The sequence below is a fragment of the Bos mutus genome, chromosome 14, assembly GCF_027580195.1.
Source record: "Bos mutus isolate GX-2022 chromosome 14, NWIPB_WYAK_1.1, whole genome shotgun sequence".
Taxonomy (NCBI): Eukaryota; Metazoa; Chordata; class Mammalia; order Artiodactyla; family Bovidae; genus Bos; species Bos mutus.
Window position 1 is genome coordinate 11,067,879 of NC_091630.1, and position 15,515 is coordinate 11,083,393.

Genomic DNA, 15,515 nt, shown 5'->3' on the forward strand with positions numbered 1-15,515 from the left:
TATTAATAAGATAATGCTAAAAAAGTGCTTATTATATAGTCAATGCTCAGTTTTAATGTAGATTTTAGTGGGGAATGGCAACTCACTCCAGTATTCTTGCCTGGAAAATTCCATGGACAGAGGAACCTGCCAGGCTACAGTTGATGGGCCTTCAAAGACTCTGACATGACTGAGCACACAAGATCTTCATCATTGTAGACGATGTTAGTTTATAAATGTCCTTCCTTGTATTGTCTGGATTTAATATCAAGCTTATGTAAACATCATAAAAAGATTTTTCAGCTTTTATTACTTACACAAAAAATTGTATAAGATACAGATTACTTATTCCTTCTAAGGAAAGTCATCTGAACTTTTCATGGTAGATTTTTTATTACTGATTCCTTAGTATATTCAAATTTTTCAATATTTCTTGGGTCCTCTGTGGCAATTATCATTTTTCACAAAATTATCAGATCTCTTCAAGAAAATCAGAAATATCAAAGGAACATTTCATGCAAGGATGGGCATGAAAAAGGAAAGAAACAGTAAGGATCTAACAGAAGCATAAGAGATTAAGAAGATGTGACAAGAATACATAAAACTATACAAGAAAGGTCTTAATGGCCCCGATAACCACGATGACATAGTCACTCACCTAGAGCCACATTTTCTGGAGTATGAAGTCAAGTGGGCCTTAAGAACCATTATGACAAACAAAGCTAGTGGATGTGACTGAATTCCAGCTGAGCTATTTAAAATCCTAAAAGATGATGCTATCAAGGTGCTGCCTTCAGTATGTCAGCAAATTTGGAAAACTCAGCAGTGGCCACAATATAAAGAAAGGTCAGTTTTCATTCTAATCTCAAAGAAGGGCAGTGCCAAAGGATGTTCAAACTACCAAACAATTGAGCTCATTTCACATGCTAGCAAGATAATGCTCAAAATCCTTCAAGCTAGGCTTCACCTGTACATGAACTGAGAACTTCCAGATGCACAATCTGGATTTTGAAGAAGCAGAGGAACCAGAGATCAAATTGCCAACATTTACTGAGTCAAGGAGAAAGCAAGGGAGTTCCAGAAAAACATCTACTTCTGCTTCATTGACTATGCTAAAACCTTTGACTGTGTGGATCACAACAGTGTAGGAAATTCTCCAAGAGGTGGGAATACCAGACCACCTTACCTGTCTCCTGAGAAACCTGTGTGCGGGTCAAGAAGCAATAGTTGGAACCAGACATGGAACAAGGACTAGTTCAAAATTAGGAAAGAAGTATGAGAAGGCTGTATATTGTCACCCTGCTTATTGAATTTGTAGGCAGAGTACATGATGTGAAATGCCGGGCTGGATGAATCCCAAACTGGAATCAAGATTACTGGGAGAAAAATCAACAACCTCAGATATTCAGATGATCCCACCCTAATGGCAGAAAGCAAAGAGGAACTGAAGAGCCTCTTGATGAAGGTGAAAGAGGAGAATCAAAAAGTTGGCTTAAAATTCAACATTCAAAAATCTAAAATCTAGGCATCTGATCCCATCACTTCATGACAAATAGATGGAGAAAAAAATGGAAACAGTGGCAAATTTTCTTTCTTGGCCTCTAAAATCATTGTGGACAGTGACTGCACCCATGAAATTAAAGGACATTTGTTCCTTGGAAGGAAAGCTATGGCAAACCCAGACAGCATATTAAAAAGCAGAGACATCACTTTGTCAATCAGAGTCTGTATAGTCAAAGCTATAGTTTTTCCAGTAGTCATGTGATGATATAAGAGTTGATCCATGAAGAAGGCCAAGCACTGAAGAACTGATGATTTTCTGGTGCTGGAGAACACTCTTGAGAGTCCCTTGGACAGTGAGGAGATGCAATCCGTCTATCCTAAACGAAATCAGTCCTAAACATTCATTGGCAGGTCCATGCTGAAGCTGAAGCTCCAATACTTTCGCCACCTGACAGTAAGAGCCGACTCATTGGAAAAGACCCTGATGCTGGGAAGATTGAAGGCAAAAGGAGAAGAGGGCAGCAGAGGATGAGATGGTTACATAGCATCACAGACTCAATGGACCTGAATTTAAGCAACCTCCAGGAGACAGTGGAGTACAGAAGAGCCTGGTGTGCTGCAGTCCATGGAATCACAAAGAGTCAGACATGACTTAGTGACAGAACAAGAACAAATGTAATGAATTTCAAATTTATCGGCATAAATCACGGATAGTTTTCTTTTGCATTTTTCATCTCTATTGTAGTTATTCTTATGTGTTCCATTTTTAAATTTCAACATTATTGTTTCTACTTTCTTGCCTTTTTACTTGATTGATTTTTAGAAGTTTCTTAATGTTATTAGTCTTTTCAAAGAAAATAAGCTTTTGCTATTGTCAGTCTTTTCCATTGTTTTAAAGGTATGTTTATTGCTTCAACTTATGCTGATGCACATTTCCATCTTTCTATTTTTTTGGATTGACTGTGATTCCCTTCTTCTAACTTCTTAACTTGAAAGCTTAGCTTGTTATTTTCTATTTTCTACTTTTCTTATGTAGACATGTAAAATGATAAATAGCCTTCAAGCACTAAGTTAGCTTTATCCTACAAGTCTTGATATTTGGAAGGTTTTTTGTTTTCTTTCTAAATACTTTTTAATTTTCATTATGATTTCTTCTTTAATCCACACATTATTTGGAAGTGTGGTTTCCAAATGTATGATATACTTCTGGCTCTGTATTTATTTCCCATTTCTAACTCCTAATATAATTTCATCATAGTAAAAAATGTGGTTTGAATTATTCTGATTCTTTGGTATTTTTAAAGATTTGCCTTTTTGACAACTCTATGGTAAGTATTTGGAAATGTTCCATATATGCTTGACAAGGATTGTGAATTTCTGAATTTGCTAGTTAGAGGTCTTCTTATCTGCTCATCATAAAAGCCTTATTACCTGTATTGTTCAAAGATTCTATCTTTAAAAATTCAATGTGAACTGAATACTGTTTTACTACAAAGTCTGTATGTTTAATATTATAGTGTACCCAAGTTTCTTTTAGCTCATATTTATCTAGTATATACAGGCTTCTCTGGTGGCTCAGATGGTAATTCAGAAGACCCAGGTTTGATCCCTGGGTCAGGAAGATCCCCTGGAGAAGGAAATGACAACCCACTCTAGTATTCTTGCCTGGAGTATCCCATGGACAGAGGAGCCTGGCGGCCTACAGTCTGTGGGATCGCAAAGAGTCAGACAAGACTGAGGGACTAACGCTTTCGGTCTCATCTAGTATATATTTTTCACAGCTTTACCCTCGAGCTTTTTTAATCATTATTCTTGATTTTGTCTTGTTCAGATAAAATAACATATGGAAAGCTATTTTGTCTCTTTGCATAATCCCTTGCTCTCTTTCATGTAGAGTAATGCATTGAAGGTACCTGTATAATACGTCAACAATCACTTATTAAGTGACTCACACACTAGACACTACTACTGATACAAAATTGAATAAGATATGATTTTTTTTTCCTAAATACCTTCAAAACTAGTCTATAGATCATTATAAGTAGACAATTCCAGTATTAAGGCCAAATGTGAAGACAATGGTATGCACTTGATAATATCTCATTTTGAGGCTAACTCTCACTGTTTCCCTACAGTGTCTGGTGAAGAGTCCTAGTAACTTTCTTCAAAAAAAAAAAAAAAATCTAGGCTCTTTGCACATTGATTGGCATATGGAAGGCAATCACCTAAAGGTCCAACTTCATCCCTGTAGCCACTTTCTGGGTTCTTGACAGATTCATTTAGATGAACTTAGACAGGGCTTCCCTGGTGGCTCAGATGGTAAAGCATCTGCCTATAGTGCGGGAGACACAGGTTCAATCCCTGGGTTGGGAAGATCTCCTGGAGAAGGAAATGTATTCTTCTCCAGTATTCTTGCCTGGAAAATCCCATGGACGGAGGAGCCTGGTAGGCTACAGTCCATGGGGTCGCAAAGAGTCGGACACGACTGAGCGACTTCACTTTCACTTTCTTTTCAGACATCCTTTAAAAAAGTATCAGTGAACATAAGAAATAAAAATGCCCTTAAGCCACAAATTAAGAAGCAGTATGTATGGTTTAACCTGATTTGTCTGGAACACAATTACACAAAGAGATACAGTAGAGTGTGTCCTGTGACTGGGCCATCACGCATGCCTTTGGGAAGCTTGTGAAGCACCAACCTACACAGAAGTACGTTAATGGACCAATAACACATGCTTTGTCTTGCCCAGCAGCCATTAGAATCTGGCTATTTTCAGTGAAAATATATATATATATATATATATATATATATATATATATATGTAAGTCCTTAGCATTGTTGTGATTAACAGTCATTTGGGGAGCAGTCGTACTGCAGTATTGATTCTTTCAAATTAAAAAAAAAAAAAAACATTATTTGGAGACTTTCAGTCAGTTCAGTTCAGTTCAGTCACTCAGTCGTGTCTGACACTTTGTGACCCCATGAATCACAGCACGCCAGGCCTCCCTGTCCATCACCAACTCCCGGAGTTCACTGAGACTCACGTCCATCGAGTCAGTGATGCCATCCAGCCGTCTCATTCTCTGTCGTCCCATTCTCCTCCTGCCCCCAATCCCTCTCAGCATCAGAGTCTTTTCCAATGAGTCAACTCTTCACATGAGGTGGTCAAAGTACTGGAGTTTCAGCTTTAGCATCATTCCTTCCAAAGAAATCCCAGGGCTGATCTCCTTCAGAATGGACTGGTTGGAACTCCTTGCAGTCCAAGGGACTCTCAAGAGTCTTCTCCAACACCACAGTTCAAAAGCATCAGTTCTTCAGCGCTCAGCTTTCTTCACAGTCCAGCTCTCACATCCATACATGACCACTGGAAAAACCATAGCTTTGACTAGACGAACTTTGTTGACAAAGTAATGTCTCTGCTTTTGAATATGCTATCTAGATTGGTCATAACTTTCCTTCCAAGGAGTAAGCGTCTTTTAATTTCATGGCTGCAGTCACCATCTGCAGTGATTTTGGAGCCCCCCAAAAATAAAGTCTGACACTGTTTCCCCACCTATTTCCCATGAAGTGATGGGACCAGATGCCATGATCTTCATTTTCTGAATGTTGAGCTTTAAGCCAACTTTTTCACTCTCCTCTTTCACCTTCATCAAGAGGCTTTTTAGTTCCTCTTCACTTTCTGCCATAAGGGTGGTGTCATCTGCGTATCTGAGGTTATTGATATTTCTCCTGGCAATCTTGATTCCAGCTTGTGCTTCTTCCAGCCCAGCATTTCTCATGATGTACTCTGAATATAAGTTAAATAAGCAGGGTGACAATATACAGCCTTGACGTACTCTTTTTCCTATTTGGAATCAGTCTGTTGTTCCATGTCCAGTTCTAACTGTTGCTTCCTGACCTGCATACAAATTTCTCAAGAGGCAGGTCAGGTGGTCTGATATTCCCATCTCTTTCAGCATTTTCCACAGTTTATTGTGATCCATACAGTCAAAGACTTTGGCGTAGTCAATAAAGCAGAAATAGATGTTTGTCTGAAACTCTCTTGCTTTTTCAATGATCTAGTGGATGCTGGCAATTTGGTTTCTGGTTCCTCTGCCTTTTCTAAAACCAGCTTGAACATCTGGGAGTTCATGGTTCACGTATTGCTGAAGTCTGGCTTGGAGAATTTTGAGCATTACTTTACTAGCGTGTGAGATGAGTGCAATTGTGCGGTAGTTTGAGCATTCTTTGGCATTGCCTTTCTTTGGGATTGGAATGAAAACTGACCTTTTTCAGTCCTGTGGCCACTGCTGAGTTTTCCAAATTTGCTGGCGTATTGAGTGCAGCACTTGGAGACTTTAGGAGACACTAAATCATGCCAGCAGACATTTGTTCTGGGCCTACTCTGTGCAACATAGTTCCATGTTAGATGTGTGGGCAGAGGATACTGGCGGGGTTCAGACATCCAGGGAGAACACCATAGGATACAGGAGTGGAGACAGGCGTGATGCGTCTGATCTGAGGAAAGTCGAAGATTAGCATCAGCCTCACCAGGAGAGCAACCTGGAATAGATTCTTCCTCTAAACCTCTAGGAAGAAGGCTTCAGGACCTTTAGATCAGACGTTCAGCCTCCAGGACCGTCAGAAAATAAATTTCTAATGTTTTAAGCCACCCAGTTTGTGGTGATTTGTTAAAGCAGATCTAGGAAGTGAACAAAAGAGGGACTGAATTAGGTAGAAGGATGGTGAGCTTGAAGGTGTTCTCTGAAGATACGTGGCTCTTTAGCTGGTGCTTGTGACCAGTGTCTAACCTACAAGCATTGGGCTGTGAAAGAGTGATTCTCACTCCTTTGGTGAACACAGATTGCTTAGGTGGGATGAAGATTCATGCCCTCCATTCCTGCCTGTCCCTAACTTTCAATGAATAAAAGAATAAAATAATGCCATTTGCAGCAACCTGGATGGACCTACAAGTCATCATACTAAGTGAAGTAAATCAGACAGAGAAAGACAAATAGCATATGGTATCGCTTATATGTGGAGTCTAAAATTAAAGATACAAATGAACTTATTTACAAAACAGAATCAGACTCATGAACATAGAAAGCAAACTTACGAATACAAAAGGGAAAAGGAAGACATTGAAGGATAAGTTAGGAGTCTGCGGTTAAAATATGCAGATTGCTATATATAAAACAGGTAACCAACAAAGACCTGTATGGCCCAGGGAACTACATTATTCAATGTCTTGTTATAACCTGTAATGAAAAGGGAAGCGTTAGTCACTCAGTCATGTTCGACACTTTGCCATCCCATGGACTTGGACTCTAGCCCACCAGGCTCCTCTGTCCATGGAATTCTCCAGGCAAGAATACTGGAGTGGGTTGCCATTCCCTTCTCCAGGGGATCTTCTCAACCCCTGGAGGGATCAAACCCAGGTCTCCTGCGTTGCAGGCAGATTCTTTACCATCTGAACCACCAGGGATGCCCCATATATGTTATATGTATATATGTATAACTGAATCACTTTACTGTACACCTGAAACTAAAAGAGTATTATAAATCAACTATATGTCAATAAAAATTAAAAATAAGTAAATAAATAAGGAACCCAGTGGTCAAGAAAAAAAGATGATGAACAAAATTCACAAGTTATTTTTAAGCTTACATGTAGTTTTGTATTATAAAACAGTGACATAAAGTTAGAAATAATCTGGTGCTTTTGTTATTATTGTGATCATACATTTTATTTAATAGAGCAAATGTATAGACAGCACATGATGAGTGAAGGCAGCATCTTTGGGCAGATAATGTGTGTGTGTGTCTGCTTTGTCTCTAGATGTATAGACGATTCCTCCGAAACTCACTGCAGACATGCCTTCAAATGTAGTTATTGGAAAATTATAGACCAAAATAATGTTGATGCAAATGTGCAGAGCTACATATTGTAGGGTTAGCCAAACAACCCACATCTTACTAAAATTAGTAATGATGAGCTAAGCTAACAGCAATTTATAATTCTAAGGCAAGATTAGCATCAATTGAAAATCACAACAAACTCTTGATGTAATAATAACATTGTATCCTTCCCCCAAATTGTAAGAAATTAAATTGACTTGATGCCTATGCACCTGTGAAGAAGGAGCTGCCATTTGTTCAAACATTTCAGTATGTACCCAGATATTAATCAAGTGTCTTGTAGGTGCATCAAGCATTTTTCTTGATGCTGGGGATAGAGCAGTGAAGAAAACCAAGTCCTTTCTCTCACAGAGCTTACATATTTCTGAACATGTGTAATACGTATTCAACTTTGAGACCTCAGTGAACTCTGGTAAATCTAATCTTGTTTTTAATATTAAAACATGATAGGCTTCTGTTGCGTAGTCTTAGCCATATATAAAAGAGAAATGCATGATACTGGATGCTTGGGGCTGGTGCACTGGGATGACCCAGAGGCAGGGTATGGGGAGGGAGGAGGGAGGAGGGTTCAGGATGGGTAACACAGGTATACCTGTGGCGGATTCATTTCGATATTTGGCAAAACTAATACAATATTGTAAAGTTTAAAAATAAAATAAAATAATAAAAAAAAAAGATTTATGTATCATCCACACTCTGAAAATGTCTGATATTTTTGGATCAGCCTACAGCCTATTAGGAGGGTAATTGCTGCTCAACCATGGGCCACACATCATAGTTAAGAAACACTTATCTAAAACATACCACCTAGATCGTTGCAGATAACTGCTGGCGTAACTTGACCTTCGACTTCCTGAAACAACTCAGTATTTTCTTCCTCTTCATTGGAGTACAAGCAAATCAGCCTTGTTCTGATCGATTCTGCTCTCACGGGTAAGGGATGGTAGAAGTATAATCTGATCCTCTTTGGTGTGCCTGGAAAAGAAACTAGAAGTTCAGTCTGCCTCTTCTGTTGGGACACACTGGCTATACCAGACCCTGCCAGCTTCTCCAGCTATTTCCTACCCAAGCAGACATGGAAGTCTGCTTTGTACTGGAAACTAAACTATAAGGTTCAAGTGGTTCCTAATGTACCTGATTAACTTTATCTTTTATTTGTCTGGAGTCTCCTCTATTAGATCTGTCTTACTCCTATTTCAGTCTGAAAGGAAATCAACCCTGAATATTCATTGGAAAGACTGATGCTGAAGCTGAAGCTGAAGCTCCAATATTTTAGCCACCTGATATGAAGAGCGGATTCACTAGAAGGGACCCTGATGCTGGGAAAGATTGAAGACAGAAGGAGAAGGGGACGACAGAGGACAAGATGTTGATGGCATCACCGACTCAATGGACATGAGTTTGAGCAAGCTTCAGGAGATGGTGAAGGACAGGGAAGTCTGGCATGCTGCAGTCCTGCTAAGTCACTTCAGTCATGTCCGACTCTGTGCGACCCCATAGATGGCAGCCCACCAGGCTCCCCCATCCCTGGGATTCTCCAGGCAAGAATACTGGAGTGGGATGCCATTTCCTTCTCCAATGCATGAAAGTGGAAAGTGAAAATTGAAAGGGAAGTCGCTCAGTCGTGTCCGACTCTTAGCGACCCCATGGACTGCAGCCTACCAGACTCCTCCGTCCATAGGATTTTCCAGGCAAAAGCACTGGAGTGGGGTGCCATTGCCTTCTCCGATGCTGCAGTCCATGGGGTCGCAAAGAATCAGACATGACTGAGCAACTGAACAACAACAAATTCCTATTTCAGATGTATCCAGTTCACCTATTCAGCCTTCTCAGGTGTCAAAGTTTAATTTTGTAACAAGTAAAAAAATTGACTGCTATACAAATAAAAAGTTAGCACATATCAAAATTTCTTTTGACTTGTTAATGAGGGAACCAGCAGGCTGGTAAAGCTGGTTCAGACGCAAATTTGAGTAAGTCATGTTTAAGTAAGTTGGCTAAGTAAGAGACAAACCTGGTCAAGGTCCATCAGGACAATAAAATAACCTTTGGGGTTAATCTTCCCTGTGGACAGAATCATTTACATGTCCCTTGAAGAGACTCTCCAAGCTGACATATCTTCACAGAGTCTTGGCCCTAACCAGCAGTAGACAGGAGGTGAAACAAAGATTTAATGGTTAAGGAAGCCTGTTAAACAATGCTCCAGAATAACAATGCGAGGACTTGCATATACCTTATTTCCAAAATTTAAATAATCTTTGCTAACACGGGGTTTGCTTTTTTAAAGACCACAGTGACCAAGCAATTTTAAAAATATATGTGCAAATTACTATGTCTAATGCTTGTCTACTGGTTATATTTTGAGTACCCATTTAACACCCACTGTGATATCTTTGGACAAGGCAATGGCACCCCACTCCAGCACTCTTGCCTGGAAAATCCCATGGACGAAGGAGCCTGGTAGGCTGCAGTCCATGGGGTCACTGAGGGTTGGACACGACTGAATGACTTCACTTTCACTTTTCACTTTCATGCATTGGAAAAGAAAATGGCAACCCACTCCAGTGTTCTTGCCTGGAGAATCCCAAGGACAACGGAGCCTGGTGGGCTGCCATCTATGGGGTCGCACAGAGTTGGACACGACTGAAGCGACTTAGCAGCAGCAGCAGCAGCAGTGATACCTTTAAAACCTTTGGCTAAAATATAAAGCCTTCCCAGACTTACAAAATGTATGTATGGCCTGTCTCTTTCTCTGGTTCTCTTTCTGTGTGTGTGTGTGTGTGTGTTTGTGTGTGTTTACCTCTTCACAGAAGGAGCAATATATGAGGTGATGAGATGGATTTTTCTTGTCCTAGCATTATTGGTTCCAAGTCCCCTGTCTTCCATTTAAAATTGCATCCTCTAGGCGGAATAATCTGCTGGATAAGAACGTGAGCTTTGGCTTCAGAAAGCTTTGAGTAATAGTCCTGGCTCTTTTATTAACATTGTCTCCTAGCAAGTTAGTTAACCTTTCTGAATCTCAGTTTCTGCCTCTCTAAACTAGAGAAACAACACCTACAGTTGTAGGGCCAATGCGAAAATTGCATCTGAAGACCTCAGAACAATTCTGGCACATAAGAAACAGTATAATAAATATTAGCTGGTCTTCCCTCTTCTAAACTTTATAAACCCACTCACCAATGGAAAAAACTAGTACACCAGGGTCTTCAAGATAAAAACATATATTTTATATGGTTGTTCAGTGTAGTTAAGACAACCACATTGCTACTCAGTCTAATATTAGCAATTATTTTCTTTTCCTCTATCTATCTTTAATTGAAGGATAATTTCTTTACAATATTGTTTGATTTCTGCCATACATCAGCATGAATTAGGCATATTTGTACATGTGTCCCCTCTCTTGAACCTTCCTCCCACCTCCCACCCTTGATTTTCAGTTGTTTCATTGTTTTTTTGTTTATTTTGCTCTTCATTTTCTTTGATTCTGTAGCTTCTCCACGAATCTGGGTCCATAAAATAAGTGTGCTGTGATGACATCAAATATCTCTTCAAATGTGCTAGAAGTTTACAGTTACATGTGGCTTTAATACTCACTAGTGACATCACTGAATCCTAATCCTTGCTGTTTCTGAGGTAGTAACAGGGTGAAGGCATGATACCCTAGGATCTACTTGTCAACAAGGGCGTATATTCTTTGTGTTTACTTTTAAAGTCAAAATATCAATTCTTTTCTGTATGCATCTCGAGAGGCCTCTCCAAATCAGACTCATGGGCCATCTGTTCAAATCTAAAGTTTATTCAATCATTTTAGGTAAAGAGATATATAGTAGTATCTAGCAGAGAATCTCACCTAACTTTAACTTGTTCATGATAGAGCTTACTCCTTTGGAAAAGTTTGTGTCAGAACCAAGGTTTAATTTCCTAACTTGTAATTTCTCTCTGGGCTCCCCAGGTGGCACCGTGGTAAAGAGCCCACTTGTCAGTGCAGGAGACCCAAGAAACACAGGTTTGATTCTTGGGTCAGGAAGATCCTCTGATGTAGGAAATGGCAACCCACTCCCATATTCTTGCCTGGAAAATTTCATGCACAGAGGAGTCTGGTAGCCATCGGCTACAGTCCACAGGGTCACAAAGAGTCAGACACAACTGAGCAACTGAGTGTGCACAATTTCTGTCTATAGCCTGCCGCATAGATGCAGAAACACTAGAAGCTAACACTGTAGCAAGATACAAAGTGAGAAAAATCAGTTCCAGATACATAAAGAAATCCATTGTCCTCTGAATTGTTTAGTCAACAGTTGAGGAAGTGTAGGAAAGGTCGAGAATTGCTCCTTTTAGCCTGAGATTTAACCAAAACACCTGTCATCTGGGTAGTGAACTGATTTCTGAGAAACCACTAGAAAAGGGAAAGGGAAAAGAAAGAATAAAAATTCCATTACCCAGTCTACAGGTGCAGTGGGTACTGTATCATTTGTCCTCTGTGGATTTTTTGTTATTGTTAAACGAGATGAAAGGCTATATGAAACACCATAAAATGTGAGGTGTTACAATTATTCCCACAGATTAATATTAAATCTGGAGAGTTTCGATGTGTAACTGTGCATTTTCACTGATGCTCTTGGCAGATTCTCTCTGAAGCAGCAATAGCTGTGACATCCATGGCAGCTCGCATTGCCTGTAAACAAGGAAGGCCTGCCGCAGAGTGGGGTTGAGGGAATTGATGCTTCACTCGAGTGCTTTGAGAGGCCAAGATCAAAAGCACTTTTAAGCATATCATATAATTATCATCATTAAGAAGCACGAGGCAAGGAGTCCTAAACTCCCAAATTTTCAAAGCAACAAAACCAGCACAGCTTTAATGGGACTTTGAAGTCAGATAAATCTCCAGGTATTTTTATTATAGAAACTCACAACTAATTAAGGGAAATTCTATCTGGGCCAGTGTTTAATTATGTTTGCTTGTCTGCCTGTGTCATGTAGTATGTTCTGAAAGTAGAAGGGTGTCAACTGGATTGTACCAAAGACTGTGCTGGGACTAGCCAACAGCAATCCACTTTGAACAAAGCACACCAGAGCAGGGTTTTGATCTCTTTTGTCTAAATAGATAAGTTCTTAATACGCACTGATGATTTTTGTAATTGTCCACAGAACCCAAAGGTTAGTCAGAACTTTCCCTGCAAAAATCACATCTGCTTTATATTACAGGTACTATATTAAGTCATGAAATTAAAAGACGCTTGCTCCATGGAAGAAGAACTACACCAAACCTAGACAGCATATTAAAAAGCAGAGAAATCACTTTGCCAACAAAATTCTGTACAGTCGAAGCTACGGTTTTTCCAGTAGTTATGTACAGATGTGAGAGTTGGACCATAAACAAGCTTAAGCACCAAAGAATTGATGCTTTCAAACTGGTGCTGGAGAAGACTCTTGAGAGTCCCTTGGACTGCAAGGAGATAAAACCAGTCCATCCTAAAGGAAATCAATCTTGAATATTCATTGGAAGGACTGATGTTAAAGCTGAAATTCCAATACTTTGTCCACCTGATGTGAAGAAATGACTCACTGGAAAAGACTCTGATGCTGGGAAAGATTGAAGGCAGGAGGAGAAGGGGGCAACAGAGAATGGTATGGTTGAATGGGATCACTAAATCAATGAACATGACTTGGAGCAAACTCAGGGAGATAGTTAAGGACAAGGAAACCTGGCATGCTACAGTCCATGGGGTCACAAGGAACTGGCCCCGGCTTAGCAACTGAACAACAATTAAATCATTTACATGGGGAGATGATTGAAAACTCTATCTGATATTAAAAAGAAAAACAAATGGCACTAAATATATCATCAGAAGAGGCTATTTATTTAAAAGATAGACCAGAACTCATAAATGGTCACCCAAGAGCCAGGTCTTACCTAAAGTTTCTTTTTTGGTATACAACATGGTCCATACTGTGGTTTTCCTAAAAATTTAAAATCATAGACAGCATTTAAGTATTAAGAAATATCCCAAAATGTGTACATTTCCTGAAATTTTTAAAAACTTGAAAGGTGTGGAAATAACGGGCTCACCTGGCAACCGTGGGCTGCTTTTGTCTTAGGAGAAAGATTGGCCTGTTCCCCACAGACCCAACCATGATGACTGGATAAACTGAATGTGGTACATCCATACAGTGGAACATTATTCAGCCACAAAAAGGAGAGAAGTGTTGATACATACTATGAATTGGTTGAACCTTGGAAACATTGTACTATGGGGAGGATAATAGAGATGAAAGGCCACCTATTGTATGATTCCGTCCATAGGAAGTAACCAGAAAAGGGAAAGCCATGGAGGCACAGACAGCAGATTTGTGGGTGTTAGAGGCTAAAGGAAAGGGGAAGTGGCGGTGACTGTCGAACAGTTATGGGGTTTCTGTGTGGGAGGATAAAAAACGTGCCAGAACTATACAGCGGTGATGGTTACACGTTATTGTGCAAGTACATAATGCCGTTGACCTGGATATTTAAAAATGGTTAACGTGGCAAGATTTTTGTTCTGGGTATTTGAAAGTGAAAAGTGAAAGTGAAGTTGCTCAGTCATGCCCGACTCCTTGCGATCCCACAGACTGTAGCCTACCAGGCTCCTCTGTCCATGGGATTTTCCATGCAAGAGCACTGGAGTGGGTTGCCATTGCCTTTGGGTATTTATAGTCTAACAAAAGATCACAAGATACCATCCTCACAGTGTTCAGGACCCTGGGAAGATGTGATTGATACGGCAGAACACACAAGCCCCACTGGCCACACACCATTTTGGCTGGTTTAAGTGGAAAAGAAATTGGCCTGAGTTGCTCCAATGCCTCTCTGTGCCCCAGGTCTGGGATGGCAAAAATCTCTAAAATTTACTATATGTGGCCAGGTCCTAAGCCTCGCCGCCAGTAACATGCGCAATAGAACTCAAACGCTGGTGACCTGTGTGGTAAAACCCACCTTATCACACAGGGCATCCCTGAGGCTGTGACAGATCCCTACTCGTGGAAGCTCCCTTGGCCTGTCACTCTAGGCCAGCTGCTGAAAATTATCCCGAATTCAATGCCACATCCCATGACTGGTCCCACAGAAAGGAGCCAGTATGGTAGAATCTCAGCACAGAGGGTCCCCTAGCTGTAAAAATTAGAATATTTACATCTTTTTTTTTTTTTTCATGAAAAGAGGAAGCCCCAAGTTATGAAAATACAATAAAATAGCTTTTTACTGAGCATCTATGATGTGCCTGGCACTGTTTGAGGCACTCTACTCATTTAATGTTCAGAATGACTCTGAGAGGTGCTTTATAGGCAAGATAGGCCAAAAGGCCTTCTGGAATTTTCCCACTGCCCTTTGGCTACCAGTATACACTCTGAGAGTTGGACTATGAAGAAAGCTGAGCACCGAAGAATTGATGCTTTTGAACTGTGGTGTTGGAGAAGACTCTTGAGAGTCCCTTGAACTGCAAAGAGATCCAACCAGTCCATTCTGAAGGAGATCAGCCCTGGGATTTCTTTGGAAGGAATGATGCTAAAGCTGAAACTCCAGTACTTTGGCCACCTCATGTGAAGAGTTGACTCATTGGAAAAGACTCTGATGCTGAGAGGGATTGGGGGCAAGAGGAGAAGGGGACGACAGAGGATGAGATGGCTGGATGGCATCACTGACTCGATGGACATGAGTCTGAGTGAACTCCGGGAGTTGGTGATGGACAGGGAGGCCTGGCGTGCTGAGATTCATGGGGTCGCAAAGAGTCGGACACAACTGAGCGACTGATCTGATCTGATCTGATACACTCTGAGACACAATGCAGAGAGCCTGTCTCCAAAACCAGTGCCCCCGGGACTATACTCTTCAGCACTGTGCCCTAAATACTGTACACTTCAGCCTCTCTCAATTACCAGCCATCAGCTACCCCTGCAGAAGAAAGCCCAGAAGACTTACTAGGGGTTTTCTGAATTTCTCCTGGGGAAATAAAAGAGGATAGCCTGGGATCTCAGGCAGGTGGTGGTGAGGGTGTCCCTGGGGAGTTGGCACCTAAGGCACCCACTTGAAGAGCACTGACTTCCAGGACCACGTGCTCTCGGTCAGGAATTAGAAAGGAGAACTCCCCACTGTGTGGGCCCTGAT